At 36.8% G+C, this 19,630-nt stretch overlaps 1 long non-coding RNA gene across 1 annotated transcript; it reads left to right on the top strand.

Annotated features, from left to right (window-relative positions):
* Positions 1 to 14,745: 14,745 nt before the first annotated feature.
* Positions 14,746 to 16,365, top strand: LOC112653435 (uncharacterized). Its single transcript, XR_003132189.3, has 3 exons — positions 14,746 to 15,133; positions 15,394 to 15,481; positions 16,073 to 16,365. It is a non-coding gene; the product is annotated as an uncharacterized LOC112653435 (long non-coding RNA).
* The last annotated feature ends 3,265 nt before the right edge of the window (positions 16,366 to 19,630 follow it).

The raw sequence follows: 19,630 nt of genomic DNA, 5'->3' as shown, positions 1-19,630 counted from the left end.
CATCACTCCTGTGGCATTGCAGTTTGATGAAGAAAAGAGTGCTTGAAATGGGGTAGCAGTGTAATGTAGAAATAGGGAATGCTATAGGAGCATATGGTAAGGAAGCTTACTTCCCTAGTAAGTAAAAAAAATCTTTTTCTAAGAGGGAATGCATGACCAGAGGCCTGAAGATGAAAAAGAACAAGACGAGGAGCTAGCTAGTGAGATGAAGAGTGTTGGAGGAAACTGGAAAAGCTTGTAGCTCATTTGGAGAGCTGAGATATGGCTAGGGTCTGGATGACGGCACTAGGTGAGGAGGAAGGGTAGGACAGAGCCCAGAATATCCAAGTTAGAACTTAGACTATGTCTCAACTACAAGAGGAAAGCTCTGAGCAATTTTAAGCATCCCGTAAGACACCCAAATCAAGATGCTTGGTTGACAATTGGGTCTGGTCGTATAAAGAAAAGATTGTATAAGGTGTGTAAATTTGAAAATCATTGGCAAATATGTTATTACCAAATCTTAAGAAATAAATATAATTGCCTACCAAGGAAGGATTGTGAGACCAGAAGGGAAGTCTATGAGAATCCCTGAGAATCTCCAACATCTGATGGCAGGGTAGAGGAAAGTAGGTGGCTAGGACCAAATCAAGACCCAGGGATCAGAGGGTTTGGAGATGGGAGAGATCACACAGTCTAAATGCTGCCAAAATGTCAAAGACAATGAGGTCTGAAAAAAGTATATACCCTTAAAAAAAAAAAAAAGTATATACCCTTACCTTAATTTCACCTATTTTTCTTTTTGCTCATAACAGGAAAGAAAGAGAGTTTCCTTCTTATTTTCTACATTCTATTTATTACTCATCCTAAACTATTTTTGGTGAAAATCTTGTTCCATAAGCATTCTTACACCTGGTTAAACTTTGGCTCTCTCAGGTCCACTGCTCTACTGAAATTGTACCAGCGACATTGATTAAGGTAAGTTTGTGAATGAATGATGGAAATTTCAAATATTTTAAATTTGATAATTTCTATTTTTTTTGTAAAATAGGAGAAAGTGATATATAATAAGAGCGAGATGAGAAAGAGGAGTCTACTTGGCAAATATTGGAAGAACAAGAAAACTAGAAATGCATATCAAGGTATTTCTGGGCAGGGCTTAAGTTCTAGTTGAGATGTGGCTCATTGAATGTACAGTGGCAAAACTCATATGGTTGGAGCCTTCATAGATTAGATGAAGGTGAAGTATTAGAAGTCATCTATCTTTAGGATTTAAAAAATTGTACATAATGAATGAAGCAAATGGCAAAAAACCTACCTGTAAAGTTTAGCATGAACACAGGTATAAAGAGAAGGGTTTTAAAATATAATCTGGAGGGAAAGCATAGTAGATTTAGTAGTTTCCTGTGGATTTTTAAGGTATTAGATATTCTCACAAGGTAAAAAATTAAATGCAGATTAGCAGTATACTGTAAAGTTAGTAGATTATAAATAGAAAATGTGTTAGCAAGTTCAGAGGCAAAGTAGTTTCTAAGTATAACATGCTACCAAATGGTCCTGGGAGATGATATCTGAGGTGGGATAGGAAGGAGACAGAAATGTATGTTCATATAGATATTTTTCTATGTCCTTTGACAGATGTTAAGTATGAATTCAAGTAAAGTATTGCAGACCATCTGCCAAATTCTCCAATTAATAGGGAATTATTAACTTTTCCTTGGTTCTCTCTCTCTCCATCATGTGTTAACAAATCCTTTGTCTCTTTCCACAGGGACATCACTGAGTGAGTGCAAAGGAGCCCCTACCTTACCAGACAAATGTCAGAAAGGGGGAAATAGCTTTGGTCATTGTCATTAGGATGGTGGTAACTTTTCCTCATCATGGCAGCAGACAGATCCAATATGCCCCATTGTTCGATTCCAGTCTCTCTTACCTTATCAGTGGAAACTTCTAGGGATGTTATCAAGAGGGTGAATATGGCAACAGATATGGGGTGGGGTGGGGACAGTGAATGAAACAAGAGGCAAGGCAGAAATATTCTGTCACGTAGTTCTGCAGAGTACAGATGTGATGCAGCTGTAAATCCAAGCAGATTTACCTTGGATTCTTATTTAGGGTAGAGCATGCTAATTCCCGAAAACATTACAAAGGAAACCTAGTGAACTCCAAGTTGATCTGTTTACTTATATGTGTATCCAGCTAATGTTGTAGTTTTGGGATTGTGTAGAGGATCATGGGTGTCATTAGAGTAATAAATAAATTAGTTAACCAAATAAAATATAATCAAAGAGAGCTATATAAGGTCTTATGATAATAGTGCATTATGAACCAAAAATTATGATAACTCAGTTATGTGAACCTGATGTCTAAAAATATAAAAAACTGAACAGAGATGCTGTTTATCACCTGCAAGATTGGCAAAGGGCCAAAAGTTTGGTAATATACTGTTGATGTCACTATAGGGAAGGAGGCACATGTATCACACAATCATGGAAATGTAACATGAGGGGTGCCTGGATTGCTCAGTTAAGTGACTAACTCTTGGTTTCAGCTCAGGTATTGTTTTCAGGGTCCTGAGACTGAAACCTGCGTTGGACTTCACACTCAGTGTGGAGTCTGCTTGAGTTCTTTCTCTCCCTCTCCACCTGCCCTTCACCTACTCACGTGCTCTCTTCTCTCTCTCTCTCAAATAAATAAATAAAATCTTAAAAAAAGAAATGTAAAATGGTACCTCATATATGGCTATGGTTTTCACCATAATCAGAAAGGCTATGCATTTTGAGGCAGGAATTCCCTTATCCAGCAAATATTTCACAAAATGTTTGAAATTTTGTGTTTGCGTGTGTGTGAGATGAGAAAGAGGAGTCTACTTGGCAAATATTGGAAGAACAAGAAAACTAGAAATGCATATCAAGGTATTTCTGGGCAGGGCTTAAGTTCTAGTTGAGATGTGGAGACTATCCAAACACACAAATGTGCGTGAGACTATCCAAACACACAAATTCACTATTAGATTTCAACAAATTGAAACCACCTAAGAATCCATCGGGGAGATACTAGTTAAATAAATTAGTATAAAAGCATTCAGTGGAATTCAAGGTAGACATCAAAATTAAGGAGGCTGTTTATGGAGTATTCATGATTTTGAAGATATATTTTAAGTGAAAAGAGTGCAGTGCAGAAGGGTATCCATAGTATGTGTGTATAACATACTACCATTTATATAAAATGGTGGAGAAAGGAAATATAGACATATTTGTATATTTATAAAATATCTCAGAAACAACATAGATACCTAAGAAATTTGTCTTCATTGATTGTCTACACAAGGCCATCTCTTTTGAACATCACAATATGTGGAGATGATCAACTGGACAAGCAATAAAATCTGTTCAGGCAATAAAAATGACTATCACAGTCATCTTTATGTGCTGAGGAGGTTTTTTCCTCTCCATCTCTTCTTTTATTTCTTCATTTCCTTTCTCTCTTTTGGCTTGTTCTTTCTTTTTCTTCTTTCCTCTGCTTTCTTTTGTCCTATTTCCCTTTTTCACACACCCTTTCTTCCTCCTTTTCTCTCTGTTTCTTTCCACCTTTGTAGCTGGAGGGTTATGAGGCATTATCAGGGACTTGGGCAGCAGCTCATCTGCCCTGATTGTAGGGTGTTTTTTTCTTTTTTATAAAATAGATTTTATTTATTTATTTTAAAGACAGAGATCATGGGAGCTGGGAGAGGAGCAGAGAGGGAGGGAGGGAGAGAGACAAGGGGGGAGCAAAGAATCTCAAGCAGACTCCTTACTTACCAGGGAACCATAGCAGGGCTTGCTCTTACAACCCTGAGATCCTGACCTGAGCCAAAACCAAGAGTCAGATGCTTAACCAACTGAGCCATCCAAGTGCCCTTTAAGTTGTTTTTTCGGAACTCTTGCTGCTTCTCAGAATACTTGCCCTGTAAGCATGCACCTACTGGAAACTTGGCAGCCGCCATTTTCTCCAGGTCATTACTGTCTCCCTGGCACCACCTCTGTTATCTCATGTGATCCACATCATTTGAGGAGCTGGGCTCAGCCTCCTCATTGTATCATCTATCTTTTGATCATCTTTCCTTTTCTCTATTTTTCCCTATAAATAGCCCTGTTGCCTCTCTACAATGTTATAATTCTGCCCCTACAATCTCTTCCATCCTAATACCCAGAGTCATTCTCTTTTAATACTGTTTAGTTTTAACTTTTTACAAATTTCTAATATGAAATTAGGATAGTTCATATATATTTTATGTTCACCCTCAAGTTACAGAGGGGAAACTTCAGAAATTCAGTTATTTATTGGAAGCTAGTCTGTTTCAGATAATGTAGTATGCAATGGAGTGACATTGACCAATAAGACACACCTTGACCCCAATGACAGCACTGCATGAAAGTGTATGCAGGGTCAGAAGGGGATAGATGGGTGTAAGCATGCAGAATCCTATAAATGCAGTAATGGGGAAGTCCACTGAATATGGAGAAGTACAAAGGAAGCAGCTATTAGTACTACTTGTAAGCAGATAAGAAGATTCACAAAAAGAATACACAAACAGGTAGAAAGATGTCCCATGCTCATGGATTGGGGGAAAAATATTGCTAAAATGTTCATACTACCCAAAGCAATGTACAGATTTAATAAAATCCTTATAAAAATACCAACAGCATTTTTCACAGAACTAGAACACATGATCCTAATATTTGTATAGAACCACAAAAGACCATGGATAGCCAAAGCAATCTTGAAAAAGAAAAACAAAACCAGAGGTATTACAATCCCAGATTTGAAGATATACTACAAAGCTGTAGTAATCAAAACACTATTGCCACAAAAATAGACACATAGATCAATAAAACAGAGTCCAGAAATAAACTCACAATTATATGATCATTAATATTAGACATAGGAGGCAAGAATATGCAATAGGAAAAAGTCAATCTTTTTAACAAATGTGCTGGGAAAACTAGATAGCTAAATGCAAAAGAATGAAACTTTTCTTACATCATATGCAAAAATAAATAAAAAATGGATTAAGGACTTAAATGTGAGACCTGAAACCATAAAAACCCTAGAAGAGAGATAGTAATTTGTTTGACATTGGCCTTAGTGACTTTTTTCTAAATGTGTCTCCTCATGCAAGGGAAACAAAAGCAAAAATAAACTACTGGGACTACATCAAAATAAAAAGCTTCTACACAGCACAAGAAATAATCAGCAAAACTAAAGGATGACCTACTTAATGAGTGGAGATATTTGCAAATGACATACCTAATAAAGGATTAGTATCCAAAATATATAAAGTAGTTACACAACTCAACACCCCAAAAATAAATACAACTAAAAAATGGTCAGATCACACAAACAGGCATTTCTCCAAAAAAGACACACGGATGGCTAATAGACACATGGAAAGAGGTTGGGAGGGTGTGAAATGAGTTAAGGGATTTTTAAAGTGCATTTATACAATGAGAAACTTGTGCTGTATGCAAGTGTTGAATAACTATATTGCACAATTGAAACTATGATTACACTGTATGATAATTGGAATAACAAACCTTACAAAAATGGGAAGAAAAAGAAAGATGCTCAACATCACTTATCATCAGGGAAATTCAAATCAAAACCACAATGAGATATCATCTTAGAGCTGTCAGAATGGCTAAAATAAAAATACAAGAAACAACAAGTGATGGCAAGGATGTGGAGGAAAAGGAACCTTCATTCACTATTAATGGGAATGCAAACTGGTGCAGCCACTGTGGAAAACAGTATGGAGATTTTCCAAAAAATCAAAAATAGAATTACCTTGTTATTCAGTAATTGCCCTACTGGGTATTTACCCAAAGAATACAAAAACACTGTTTCAAAAAGATATATGCACCCCTATGTTGGTTGCAGCGTTATTTACAACATCCAAACTGTGGAATCTGCCCAAGTATCAACTGACAGATGAATGGATAAAAAAGATGTGGTGTATATATATACAATGGAATATTCAGCTGTAAGAAATAGTAAAATATTTCCTTTTGTAACAACATAGATGGTTCTATAGAGTATAATGTTAAGTGAAATAAATCAGTCAGAGAAAGACAATACCATGCCATTTCACTCACATTGTGGAATTTAAGAAGCAAAACAAAGAAAAAAGGAGACAACCCATAAAACAGGTACTTAACTATAGAGAACAAACTGATGGTTACCAGAAGGGAGTGGGTAGGGGGACGGAGGAAATAGATGAAGGGGATTAAGAATACATTTATCATGATGAGCACTCAGTGATGTATAAAATTGTTGAATTACTCTTGTACACCTGAAACTAATATAATACTGTATTTTAAATATATTGGAATTAAAATTTAAAAATTAGTTTAAAAAAAAGAAGGCTTCATGGAAGACGAAGCCCTTTACTTGGGTATTTAAAAATGAATACATGTTGTGGAGATGGAAGGAAGCAATCTCAGATGGAGTGTCTAGCATGTGCAGAAGCACAGGATCACATAATACAATGGCATATTTGGGGGGAAATTTAGTGTTTTTTTTTTAAAGATTTTATTTATTTATTCATGAGAGATACAGAGAGAGAGAGAGAGAGAGAGAGAGAGAGAGGCAGAGACACAGTCAGAGGGAGAAGCAGGTTCCATGCAGGGAGCCCGACTGGCACTGGATTCTGGGACTCCAGGATCACACCCTGGGCTGAAGGCGGGGCTAAACCGCCTGGGCTGCCCGAAATTGAGGTTTTTAAGTATCGATAAAACAAGGTCGGTACTAGGAGGAGGCTGGTGATGTTGAGGATGTAATATGAAATCAGTGAGTTGGACTCTAAAGGCTATTATGTTTGATGCTCACAAATTTGGCTTTTATCCTGTAGTTTGAAGCAATGGAGGGTTACTTATGTCCCCACCATTGTCCTTTAACCACTTAAAACACTTAAGGTCACATATTACAGGTCAGCATATTAACCATTCACCACCACTAGTTTGAGGAAACTCCTCAATATCATATTTTTAAGGGAGGATGCATTTGGAAGACAAATGGACTGAGATGCTAGTCATTTATCATCTTACAACCTCACTGGATGATCACTGATGATGGTTGTGTTACAAAAAATCAATAGAAAACTTGTTTAAAAACAAAACAAAACATGGATATCATTAAGATAATCTGCCTTTCTTTCTTACATAAATATCTAAAAAAATATATATATATATATCTGCGCAAGGTGTGATGATGCACAGAAATTACACGTTCTGATTGGGTGTGGAAAGGAAAAGGGAAAATAAGTTTTTTTTAATTTTTAATTTTTTTAAAATTAAAATGCGGGACTCCAGGATCACTGCCCTGGGCCGAAGGCAGGCACCAAAACCACTGAGCCATCCTGGGATCCCCAGGAAATCATTTTTAAATTGCAAATCATGGTTCCAGTAAATGTTTACACTCACACAAAAAAACTAAGAAGAAAGCTGTCTTACTCCTAGGCTTTTCACAGAAGTTCAGTTAACTCATTGAACTAAATGGATCATTCACAGAGAGAATGGAGTGTTTGCATGTTTTTCTTTTCTCTTCCTCAGCAATTAAATATACCAGCTATGGAGTTAGAATAAGGAGTTTTACAGAGAACATTTCCAAGTCTGTCACTCTCTCGATTTTGTGGGTCATATTAAGAAATCTTGTTTCTTCATTTTAGCTTGCCTCAGGAAAAATCATAAGCCTTCCAAACAGAGACAAATTCTCTTCCTCTGAACATATCTGATAAAAGAAAGTTGGAAATTTCCTCAGCCTTGAGCTGCTTTAAATCTCAAATGGAATCATACCTCTCGAATCAATGCCTTATCTCCCCTGACCATCCTGCTCTTGTTCGTTTGACTTAATTTTAGATCTTAGATTTGAGAACAAACTTGCTTTCAAGTTTATGGAAGATCACACATCTACTCTAAAAAGTACAAATTTAAATTGCCTTTGATTCATTAAAAACAACAACAACAACAACACACACTTTAGTTTTGCAATGCTAAGGGTTCTTAGAGGTTTTAGTTCAACTTGTCTGGTTTATGGAAAAGGAAACAGAAAACATCCTGGGTTCTGAGATGAGTATCAGGTCATGAGTCAGGAGAACCAGATTCAACTACAAGCCTTGCGGTTATTATCTGTGTGACATTTGACAAATTGTTTTCCTTTCTGGATCTTGTTTTTAAGGTTTTTTTCCTATGCTGCCCTTTTTTGAGTCTGTTTGTTTGTTTATTGTCAATTTCCTAGATTCTGCCTAGATAAGTATGTATATTTTGTACTTTTGTATGCCAAAGCTTGGGTTAGGCCCTGTAAGACTCTAATTCCAGTCATTAGAAGATCACCATCTATTCATGCAGTTGTCATCTAGGATCCAAGAAACCTCTTAAATTTTATGCAAAAGTGCATCAGGATATGTAATTATCTCTAGCAATATGTATTACTTTCCACAGATGCTTAAAGAACAGCCTTCTCTTTTGGAATAATTATTATTACAGATTATTATGTCTATTTTTACAAATTAGGGGAAAAAAGAGGCTTAATGATGTTAAGTAGTTTATCCAAGGTCATGGTGTTAGTAAGTAGCTATGTCCAGTCTGCTTACAGGAGGTTTTCATAAAATGTAGTGGTTGTTTTTACCATAATAATCACCAAAGACTTAACTGCAAAGTCAGTATGGAAGATACTGCAGAGACAAGGGATCACACTCAAACCTCACGTCAACCCAGATATCAGCTTGCTCTCTCTGCTTTTTTTTTTTTTTTTTATAAATTTTTATTTATTTATGATAGTCACACACAGATAGAGAGAGAGAGGCAGAGACACAGGCAGAGGGAGAAGCAGGCTCCATGCACCGGGAGCCTGACGTGGGATTCGATCCCGGGTCTCCAGGATCGCGCCCTGGGCCAAAGGCAGGCGCCAAACCGCTGCGCCACCCAGGGATCCCTCTCTCTGCTTTTTAAGAGAAAATAGGATTGGCCCAGATGTCATTCTATTTTCTTTTTAGAAATCTGATGCCATCCCCAAGATTTTGGCAAGTCCCAGGGCCATGTTTGCTCACTGCTCATTATTTCTCCAAATGATTCCCTATTTGTATATACATATATATGAATTTTATATATGTATAATTTTTTGACATACAAAAAGCTGTATGTATTTAATGTGCCAACTCAACAAATTTGGAGATAAGTATATACATCCATGAAATCATCACCACAATCTATGCCATAAACATATCCATCACCTTCCCCCAATTTTTTCCATCATCTTTCTTTTATCTTATTTTTTTGTGTGTGATAAAAACACAAGGTTTACACTCTCAGCACATTTGTAAGCATACAATACCGTGTTGTTAACTGTAGGCACTGTGCTGTACAGTAGATCTCTAGGACTTAATCACATTGCATGACTGAACCTTTGTATCCTTTACCAGCACCTCCTCTTTGCCCCTGTCCCAGTGTCTAGGAAACCACCACTGTACTTCCTGTTTCTAAGATTCTGATTCCCTATTTCTAAATGTGTATGCCCTCCTGTGGCTTTTTTCTCTCTTCATCACTGTTGGCCTCAGTTGTGGGACACTGCTTCTTTGCCTAGATTTTCCCCAAAATACCATTCACATGGATGAGAATTTTGCAGGGGATTCAGCAGCAATGAAAGATACAAGGTACAAAGCAAGATAAGAGCCAATTATAATTGAATATCAAATATTAAATAGTACTGCTATTTACAAGCTCTCTCCTTCACACTTGCCACAGATAGTTTATCAATGCCCACTCTCTTTTCTTCTTTCTTTCTTTCTTTCTTTCTTTCTTTCTTTCTTTCTTTCTTTCTTTCTTTCTTTCTTTCTCTTTCTTTCTTTCTTTCTTTTCTTTCTTTCTTTCTTTCTTTCTTTCTTTCTTTCTTTTTTTTTCTTTTTTTTTCTTTCTTTCTTTCTTTCTTTCTTTCTTTCTTTCTTTCTTTTCTTTCTTTCTTCTTTCTTCTTTCTTTCTTTCTTCTTTCTCTTTCTTTCTTTCTTTCTTTCTTTCTTTCTTTCTTTCTTTCTTTATCTTTCTTTCTCTTTTCTTTCTTTCTTTCTCATCTGACTTTAAACTTTCATCTTTATTTCCCTCTCCAACCCTGTGCTTTCCTTCTCTTCAGGAACCTCTAAAACTATAAAATTCCTCTGTAGCTCTGATGCAGGGTGACTGTGGCACATTTTGACTATGTCCCCAAACATACCTAATTAAGTGAGCTCTTATATAAGAGAGTCTTTTGCCTCTAGGAGGAATCCTGCAATCAGCCGTGAACATTGTGATTTTGTTCCTTCCTATATATCTTGTCACTTGCTTTATTTTCTTCCTTCCTCACTTACCACCTCTTCATATATAATACATAAATATATATATATATATGTATATTATATAATATGTAATATATTATATATTTGTGTTTTGGGGGAAAATTAAATAATGCCCTTTGATAAGTGCTTTGGGACTGTGATCCTTTTTGTTCCTATTGTTCTACTCACAAAGCTGAGTCTTGATGCCTTTGGCTGAATCTAAGACCTCACTGTTCATCAAGTTGGCATAAAAATAAGCTTATTAAAATCCTACAACTGCCTTGTGAACTACAGCACTGTCAAGCCAATGTGGCTCAGTTGTCAAATTTAATGTACTGGACTGGGATAAGTCTGTCCTTTGGTTTCATGCTTTCCCAGGTAAGGATGGCAGTACCATTATATTTGTAAAATTATATATATATATATATATATATATATATATATATATATATACACACAATAAGGAAATGCCAACTTTCACCTTATTCACCTGTGTTCACCTGTGTTTTTTACCTCCTCACCTTCCAGTCTTTTCTATTTTCAGACACCAGATAAATCATCCTTGGGCAGATTTCCCATGGATTTCCTGCCGTTTATGAATTCAAGAACTCTTCATAACTCACCCACCGAACATAGAGCCCGAAGATCTGGCATTGTATTTTGGCTTCTTCCATCCATCTTTGGCAAAGATCCATCTTTGGCAAGTCACTTACATTACCAAATTTAGTATTCTTTGCTGTAAAATAGACACATGCTCTGAGTATCCTATAGGTTTATCATGAAGATCTACTTTGAAAGTATGTGAAATCTTATAAACTCTAACATGCTATTCGATGTATAAATTGTGATTCTTCTCAGAAAATGAAACTCAAACCCCTAGTCTTTGTTTAAGGCCACAGTTAGGTTCCTACCTGTATCTTCTAATTTTCATCTTTTTATATCCAACAGAAAATGCTTTGTTTGGAGGAGGGAATACTGGCAACTGTCATTTACAATGACATTTACAGTGATCCATTACAATGATAATATGATTGTAAATGTAGTGTAACTTACAATGATCCATCACAATGGATCCTATCATTCATAAGCTATGTGACCTTGGAAGAGTTGACCAACACCTCTGAGCATCAATCTCAACACCAGTACAGTGCTTATTCTTATAAACATACCTACCTTCTGGTGCTATTTCTTAAATTATACAAAATAATGATAAATAATAGTAATCTAGCAAAAGATAAAAATAAGCTTTGCATTTCCTTAAAGGGTTCCACTGTGCCTAGAAAATACCTAATTATGGATACATAATAACATCTTGAACTCAATACATCCAAAGCAAGAATTTACTCTTTTCTTACCAAATCACTCTTATACTCTCATTTTCAGCGAATAAACTCAATCTCCTAACACTAGAAACATGATGTTTTTCACTCTGCCCTCTCCTTCCCCACATTTTGTCAGTCACCAAATCCCATTGATTTTAATGACTAAATATCTTTGAAATCCTTCCATTCTCTGCTGCTACTTTTTAAATTCAGATCTTCAAAATTTCTCTTCTGGATGATTGTATCAGCTTCCTTTCTGGACTTGCCCATTTCAATTGCTTTTCATTGCTATTGCTTTCAATTGCTATTTCATCCATCATCTAGTTATCAGAATGAGTATTCTTAAATAGAAATTTTACACAAATTTTTCCTACTTGAAGCTGTACTATGTTTAAGATGAGTTTGGGACCAAATTGCCTGATGTAGACGGCCACTTTTTATCTCTGTGTTCTCAGTGGAATTATCTCTGCGTTCCTCTGTTTCGGCATGTGGTAGCCATGAGTATGATCCTCTCAGATCTCTGACAGCAGGGAGCATCCTACAAACCAATGGCCCCAGATGTGCTCTGAAATATACCATCACATTCATGCTGTGGCCATGCTTCCCACAGGCTCTGCAGCAAATGATTGAAGATGGCAGAGATACAAATGCAGAGCCCTTTCTGGGACACAAAGGACTCCTCTGATAGCTGCCTCCTCTGTCTCTGGTCTAAGGACTTCCCATTGGCCTTAGGTAACTTACCAAGACTTACTGTGGTTTTAAACTCTTTCGCTCAATGTTTTTTCCTTCCTTCCCTCTTTCCCAAAGGTCAAACTTGCACTGTGGTCTGACAGCTCTCCTCACTTCCCTTGATCCCTCTCCATTTTCTTTCATGGTTATTTCCCCTAATAAATCTCCTGTATCTTTAACTTTGTCTTAGCATTTGCTTCTCAAAGAGTATAGACTAAACTACCTCATCTGTAAAATGCATATAATAACAGTGCCTGCTTTATAAGATTGCTATGAGGATCAAACATAACACAGCTATAAAATACTTATAACAGTTTGTAGTATCCATCTGGTACTCTAAAATAGTTTGCTGCTATTGTCATCACTATTATTTGCTATGCATTCAACTCTTCCATGGATCAACTTATGTATATACTCTCCTTGGAAAAGAAAAAAGAAAGGAAAAAGAATATCCCATTTCATTCCAATGACGCAAAGTAACACTTATCCATCAGGGGCCAGCTCCTGGCTCTGAAATCATCATCTCTGCAATGGCTTTTTGAATTCATCACCTTTCTCCTTTTACAGTCCCATGTACACCATTCTCCCACCCCTGTATAAATACTAATCCCATTTGGGGGCCACTGATTTATCTGTTGCTACCTCTAGAGCCTGAGGTCTTCAATGACTTGTATCTTGTCATGTGTGTTTTTGGTGTCTGTGTGATTTGTACAATATATGGTCCATTTCAGAGGTTAACATGGTAAGTTTTTAAAAATGTATTGAATAATGGTTGCTTGTACATATGCATTATGTTGATTTGATAGCAATATAAGTTTTAAAAGAAACCACACTGTTACTCACGTAATAGTAGAGAATCTGAACTTCCTTTGCTTGACTGGAACCTCTAACATCTGGAACTTAAGTTTTTCAGTATCAACCAAGTTGAATAGCTGTCCTTGGTTTTAGTGGGAAAACACCCCTAAATGAAAAATAGATGCCATTCTTCCATAAATTCTTGGTTCTTCAACAAATTCCTTAAGGCTCTAGCAGGCTGTAATTCTAAGCCAAAGTCGAGCAGAGGCTGTAGAAAACTCAACATTACCTTTAGTTCTACATTTCAGTTTTCTATTATTGTCTTGTCCCACCAGCAAGGTATTTCATGAAAGTCTTGAGAAGATAAGGCCAGAACAGTGCAGTTCTTTTAATCTATTCAAATCTTGTACTCCATATCCATAGCCAACAGATCCTTTATACGTCTGTGTATTTTTGGACCTGATTATTACTCTCTTATATCAGCACTAGTAAATAATGATGAAAATAATGAAAATTTCTACTTTTGCTTATTCATTAAACAAATATTTATTGAGCACTGCTATGTATCAGGCACTGTTCCAAGGACTGAAGAAATAGTAATAACCAAAAAGACAAAAACAAAACAAAATAAATACCTAAACAGAAATCTACCTAACTTTATGGAGCTTATATGCTGGTGGGGAGAGGCATTCAATAAATAAATATTGGGATAGGTGCCAGATGGTGATTAGTACTATGGAAAAGAGTAAAAAGTAAAAAAAAAAAAAAAAAAATGTTAATGAGGCCCTGAAGATCTGGAGAAAGAATTAATTTTAAAATAAGATGACCAAAACAAGCTTCATTGGGAAAAGGACATTTGAACAAATACTTGAAATAGCGGAAGTGAGCCAGAAAAATATCATGGGAAGAGCATATCAGACAGAACAAAGAACAAGTGCTAGGTTTAAAATGGAAACATGTCTGAAATATTCCAATAACATCAGAAGTCCAGGGTAGTTGGAACAGAAATATCTAAAAGGAGAAAGTGATAGGAGATGAGGTCATAGATAGCAAGGAGTCAAACTGAAGATTTGGTAAGGATTCTGGTGTACCCTGAGCAAAATGAGGGGACATTGGAGTTTTTAAAATAAATTTTCAAAAGTTTCCATGTAACCAAAGATTTCCATAAAATCAAAGGTCTTTCTATGGTACTGTGTCTTCAGTAGGTCCAAGAACCCTGGGTTTAAGAACCAAGGGGTGGGAACAAGTATGGCACTCTGCCTATCACACCCAGTGATCCACTTGGTGAATTTGACCCTCCTGTCCCTGCAGCTGTAGGCTTTGCAATGTTATGGGTTCTAATCCCCAAAGGTTGACTATTTCCACTGGAGATAAAATAAGAATTGTATATTGAACTCTGGCTCTGCCTGGGCACCTCAGGTATCCAGGGACCAGTGGGCAAAGAGAGTCACTGTCTTCATAGAGATAATTGACACTGGTTATGAGGAGGAGTAGTGCTCCTTTACACAATGAAGATAAGTAGGACTATGTTTGGTATTCAGGTGATCCATCATCCAGTGTTGCTGGTAAATGGACAAGAGCAGAAACTCTGGCCTAGGAAGTGCATAGTCACTAGAGACTCATATCCCTCAGAACAGGATCTGGGTCTTGTCAGACATATGCCTCCAAAACCAGCATAGGTGGTAGCTAAAGGTAAAGGTGATATAGATTGAATAATAGAAGCTGGAAAATATAAATACCAGTTGTGCTTCTGAGACTAACTGCTGTGGCAAGGGTGGCAGCTTATCTCACGAAATTCCTCTTTTTGGTCACTTCTCAGGAACCCAGAAGAGCTATTGCCCAAATTAATATGAAAATGTAGAAGCAAGTTGCATTTAAAGGATATACTTTGGGAGACACAGTGATGCACCAAGCAGATCTCTCTTCAAAGAAGGACTTACTGCCTTAGCTTACAGTAGTGTTACAGGTAAATAGTCTTCAGTGCCAAAACCTTCAGGTCTTACCTCAGGAGATCCAGGTTGCTGAAAGTTGCTCTCCTCAGAGAAGCTTATATTTAATGGCTTACTGAGGTGGGGGTACAAAAATCCAGCTATTTCTGTCCAGTGTGGGATGACTTTAACTGGTCATTTTATCCCAGGGGGTTATCTGAGTCAATGTTACGGAGACTATATCTCACCTTTACTTGCCCCTCTGTTTGCTCTTGCTTCTTTCTCTTCCTTTCTACAGGCGTTGATTACAAGAGCACTCTGTAATAAACCTTCTGCTTAATGAACATCATCTGAGTCTGTTTCCCAAGGAACCCAACCTATAATAGGTAGGTATGAATGAATGGCTATTTTACTCTGTGGGCCATCCAGACTAGTTTTAAAATTCAAATTCTAGAAGTGAATGGGTCTGGAGATAACTCAAGCCCAACCTAAAAGATCTGGAAAAGGTAAGAGTTCCTGGAACTAATTTTGGAAGGAAAAAGTGATGAAAAGGAAAAACAGAAGACCCAAGAAACAGAGAGGAATCAGAAAATGATAGAGGCAGAGATTATAAGGGGTACATTAAACTACTGAAAAAATTCTTGCTGAAGAAATTATTTTTTAGTAACAAGGATATTTGGCATGCAATCTTACATTGTTTTATCTTATGTAAATTTTCTTCATCTTTAATATCCATTAAAGTTTGCTATATTCAGAATCTTTACATCCTAATTCTTTTTGAGAAAGGTCATATCTGGATTAATAAAGTGTGGAATAGGTAGGAAGTTGATCCATTAATGCATCAAATTCAATGGAATCAGGAGCTCAGACTCACAAGTGACCATGATAATATAAGCTCCAGTGCTGGGTTTTAACCTTATCTAAATTTTAAACAGTATTTGGGTTATATCTGTTTACTTGTTTGTTTTATCCTCTAGATTGCATTTCCTTGTGGAAAGGGACGGTGACCATCATGCAACACAATGCCATGTTCATAATTAACACTCCTTAAATATTTTTGTAATAAATACATATGAGCATAAATGAATATGTTTAGCTGTACAGATATCCGCCTCCCCATTGAAAAATGTACCTCTGTGGATTTGAGTCATTTAAAATATGTTTTGGTATCACCCAAAGTGTTTAAAACAATACTTGACTTATGGCAAATCAGCTATTTGTTGAATAGAATTTCTAAAATCTGAATATCATGTCATGTCAACGCAAAACACATATGCCGGTTTTCAATTTATTGCTTCTCAGCTCTTAATCTATCCTTCATTGACTGCTCTATGACAATAGAAATGGATTCTGTAAATAGTTCTTCTTTGCTACCTGGCACAATGCTAAACTTTTTAGTAGTGGGCACTGGAAAGACTGCAAGAGGAAGAGACTTTCCTTCCTGGTTCTAGCTTGTTTATTTGGCAGACTCCTACAGTCCACTTGACTTATCCAGTATCTGGCTTCTGCAGCACATGGTGGTCCACAGCTCCCTGTAGCCAGTTCTTCTCTTGGGCAGGTTTATAGTGAATTTCCTCTGGTGAGGCACCTACCCATAAATTGCTCTCTATAGGATCTTAGAGGTCCAATTTCTAGCAAGTTTTGAAGAGAAATTTCCAGGAAACTCCTCTAGCATGGCAGTACAGAGACTTCTCAGTCATCTATGAGTCACTGGCATGCCCTTTCTGTTTTGAAGACTTTTAGAAAGACTTTATTCGTTTATTTGATAGAGAGAACATAAGCAAGAGGAAGGAACAGAGGAGAGAGGGAGAAGCAGATTCCCGGCCAAGCAGGGAGTCCCCTGGGTCTTGATCCCAGGACCCTGAAATCATGACCTGAACCGAAGGAAGACACTTAACCAACTGAGTCACCCAGATGCCCCCACTTTTAAAGATCTATCTATCTATCATCTATCTATCTAGAAAGGAGGTAGAGGAGCAGAGGGATAGAGAGAGAGAGTCTTAAGCAGACTCCAGGCTGAACATGGAGCCCCCACATGGAGCTCAATCTAACAACCCTGAGGTCACGACCTGAGCTGAAACCAAAAGTAGGACACTTAACTGTCTGTGCCACCCAGATTCCCAGCATACCCTTTCTAAGATCTGCATCTCAGCCCTGGGGCTGGGGTCCTGTTCTTTTTGCCTTCTATCTCAGCCCTATGGATAGTAACCTCTTAATAGCTGCAACTGATGCATTCATCTTCTTTTTCTTTCTTTCTTTCTTTCTTTCTTTCTTTCTTTCTTTCTTTCTTTCTTTTTTTTTTTTTTTTTTAGATTTATTTATTCATGAAAGACAGAGAGAGAGAGGCAGAAACACAGGCAGAGGGAGAAGCAGGCTCCACACAGGGAGCCCGACGCGGGAGTAGATCCCGGGACTCCAGGATCGCGCCCTCGGCCAAAGGCAGGCACCCAACAGCTGAGCCACCCAGGGATCCCCTATGCATTTATCTTCTTACCAATCCTTCATTGCTCTAATCCCTTTTTAGAGTGAATGATTATTTACATGAAACTTATCCTGTTTAAGTTACTATGAGATTTCTCTCTACAGATTGGACCCTGACTACATATTAACAATCTAGGGACTAGAGTTCAAGAACGACTCTGATTTGAAAGTTCACCTTTCCACATATTGACTTTATAAAGTCTAGATTTTTTTCTACGGAGTACACAGAACTCGACAAGCTTTAGACCTAGAGGAAGCTTAGGTTTGTTCACTGTTCTCCACAGTCATAATGGTATTCATAGATCAATTATCAGCAAATGTGTCAAAAAGGGTTAAAAAATGTGAATGCTATTAAAATGAAGTTAGATTTCTTTTGCTTTAACTAAGATTTTTTTTTTTTTGCTTTAACTATGAGATATTCCTAGAACCTGTACCATGCCAATGTAAAATATGCACTTCCAAAAGGTGAATGGAATGTTAACAGTTTCCAAAATCTATTTAAGTGTATTGTCTTACTGGGAGAGCATTTCACCAAACATGTGGTTCTTAGATTAATGTTAAAGAATTGCCTTTAGGATTATCTAGCTCTGTAATTCTCAGCGTGTTGTTTATGGCCCAGCATCAGCATCATCTGGAAGCTAGTTAGAATTGCAAATTCTAGACCAGACCCACCTTCTGAATCAGAAACTCTGAGTATGAGTCCTAACAATCTGTATTTTAACAATCCCTCTGGAGATTCAGATACACATGAGAGTTTGATAAGCATTGCTTTTGCTTAGTACTACCCTTTTATAGGTGAGGAAACAAAAATCTCAAAAAAAAATCAGAGACCATCAGTTTCAAACAACTTGCAAACAACCAAACAAATGTCCTGTGTTCAAAAGAGCTTAATTCCTCTTTCTTTTTTCTGTACCTCCTTTTAGTTGTGATTGTCTCTGAAACCTTCCTTATCAATACCCTTCATTTCTTGTGTGTGACACGTAAACAGAAAATGGATTTAAATAAACAGAAAACAGTCTCTTTATATATATTTAAAAAAACAAGTAAGCTGTAAAATTATAGAATAGTATCTAAGACATGTGCTCAAAGACAAGAGAAATACTAACCACTTGACGGAATATGGAATAGATGATTTTTTTTTTTGAATAGATGATTTAAACACTGAATGAAGTTTGGACCAGAATAGATGGTCTTTAAGGGCCATTCATTCATGAAAGTTTGCAATTTTATGATTCTATAATATGATGTTTGCTATCTTATCAAATAATCCAAATTTTTTCTTGTGGGAAGAGAAATATTTTGAATTGAGATAAAATCCTACTGAGCTCTGCCTCCCCCCTCTTCCTCTCTCCACAAACACTTGTACTTGGCCAGATGCTTCTCCTTTTCATTTTCCATTTAGGTGGCATTTTCAAATATAGAAAACAATTTTGTAAACTCCCTGCCGTTTCTGTTTTGCTTGGGCTCCACAGAGGCCCAAATAATTTATGGAAAAACAGCACCTGTGTTTTCACCATGAATGGCTTTCACAACATTGATGAATTTCAAATAAAGGGCATCTACCTCATCCAAGGTAAATGGAAGAAAGTTCTCTCTCCATTTCCAGAAATTGACTGCAGAATGTGCTCCAAAACTATTTTCTTGTCCCATAAAAACATTAAACTGGATGTAAACATTTCATATCAGGCTCTACCCTTTGAAGGAAAAGAAGATGGTAGGTTTAAAGAATTTTATCAGAGGAAGAAATTCTAGGGTTGATGTTTTCTAAGGATTTATATAAATGGATTGATTCATTATTTCATTCATGCAACAAAATTTTGTTCATTCATTCATTTATACATTAAACAACTATTAATTCATTCAGCACCTGCTATATCAGGAATAATCATAATAGGTATATTTCATTGGGGGAATCACAGTGCACTTTTGGTTCAACCTGGAAGGTGGAATGCATCAGTTTATCTCTGCTTTCATCTAAAATGGAGGTCAGCAAACTATGGCCTGTGGGCTGACCACCTATTCTGATAAATAAAGTTTTATTGAAATATGGTTAC

Source organism: Canis lupus, chromosome 3 (assembly GCF_003254725.2).
Source record: "Canis lupus dingo isolate Sandy chromosome 3, ASM325472v2, whole genome shotgun sequence".
NCBI lineage: Eukaryota > Metazoa > Chordata > Mammalia > Carnivora > Canidae > Canis > Canis lupus.
This window is presented reverse-complemented; position numbering and strand designations above follow the sequence as displayed.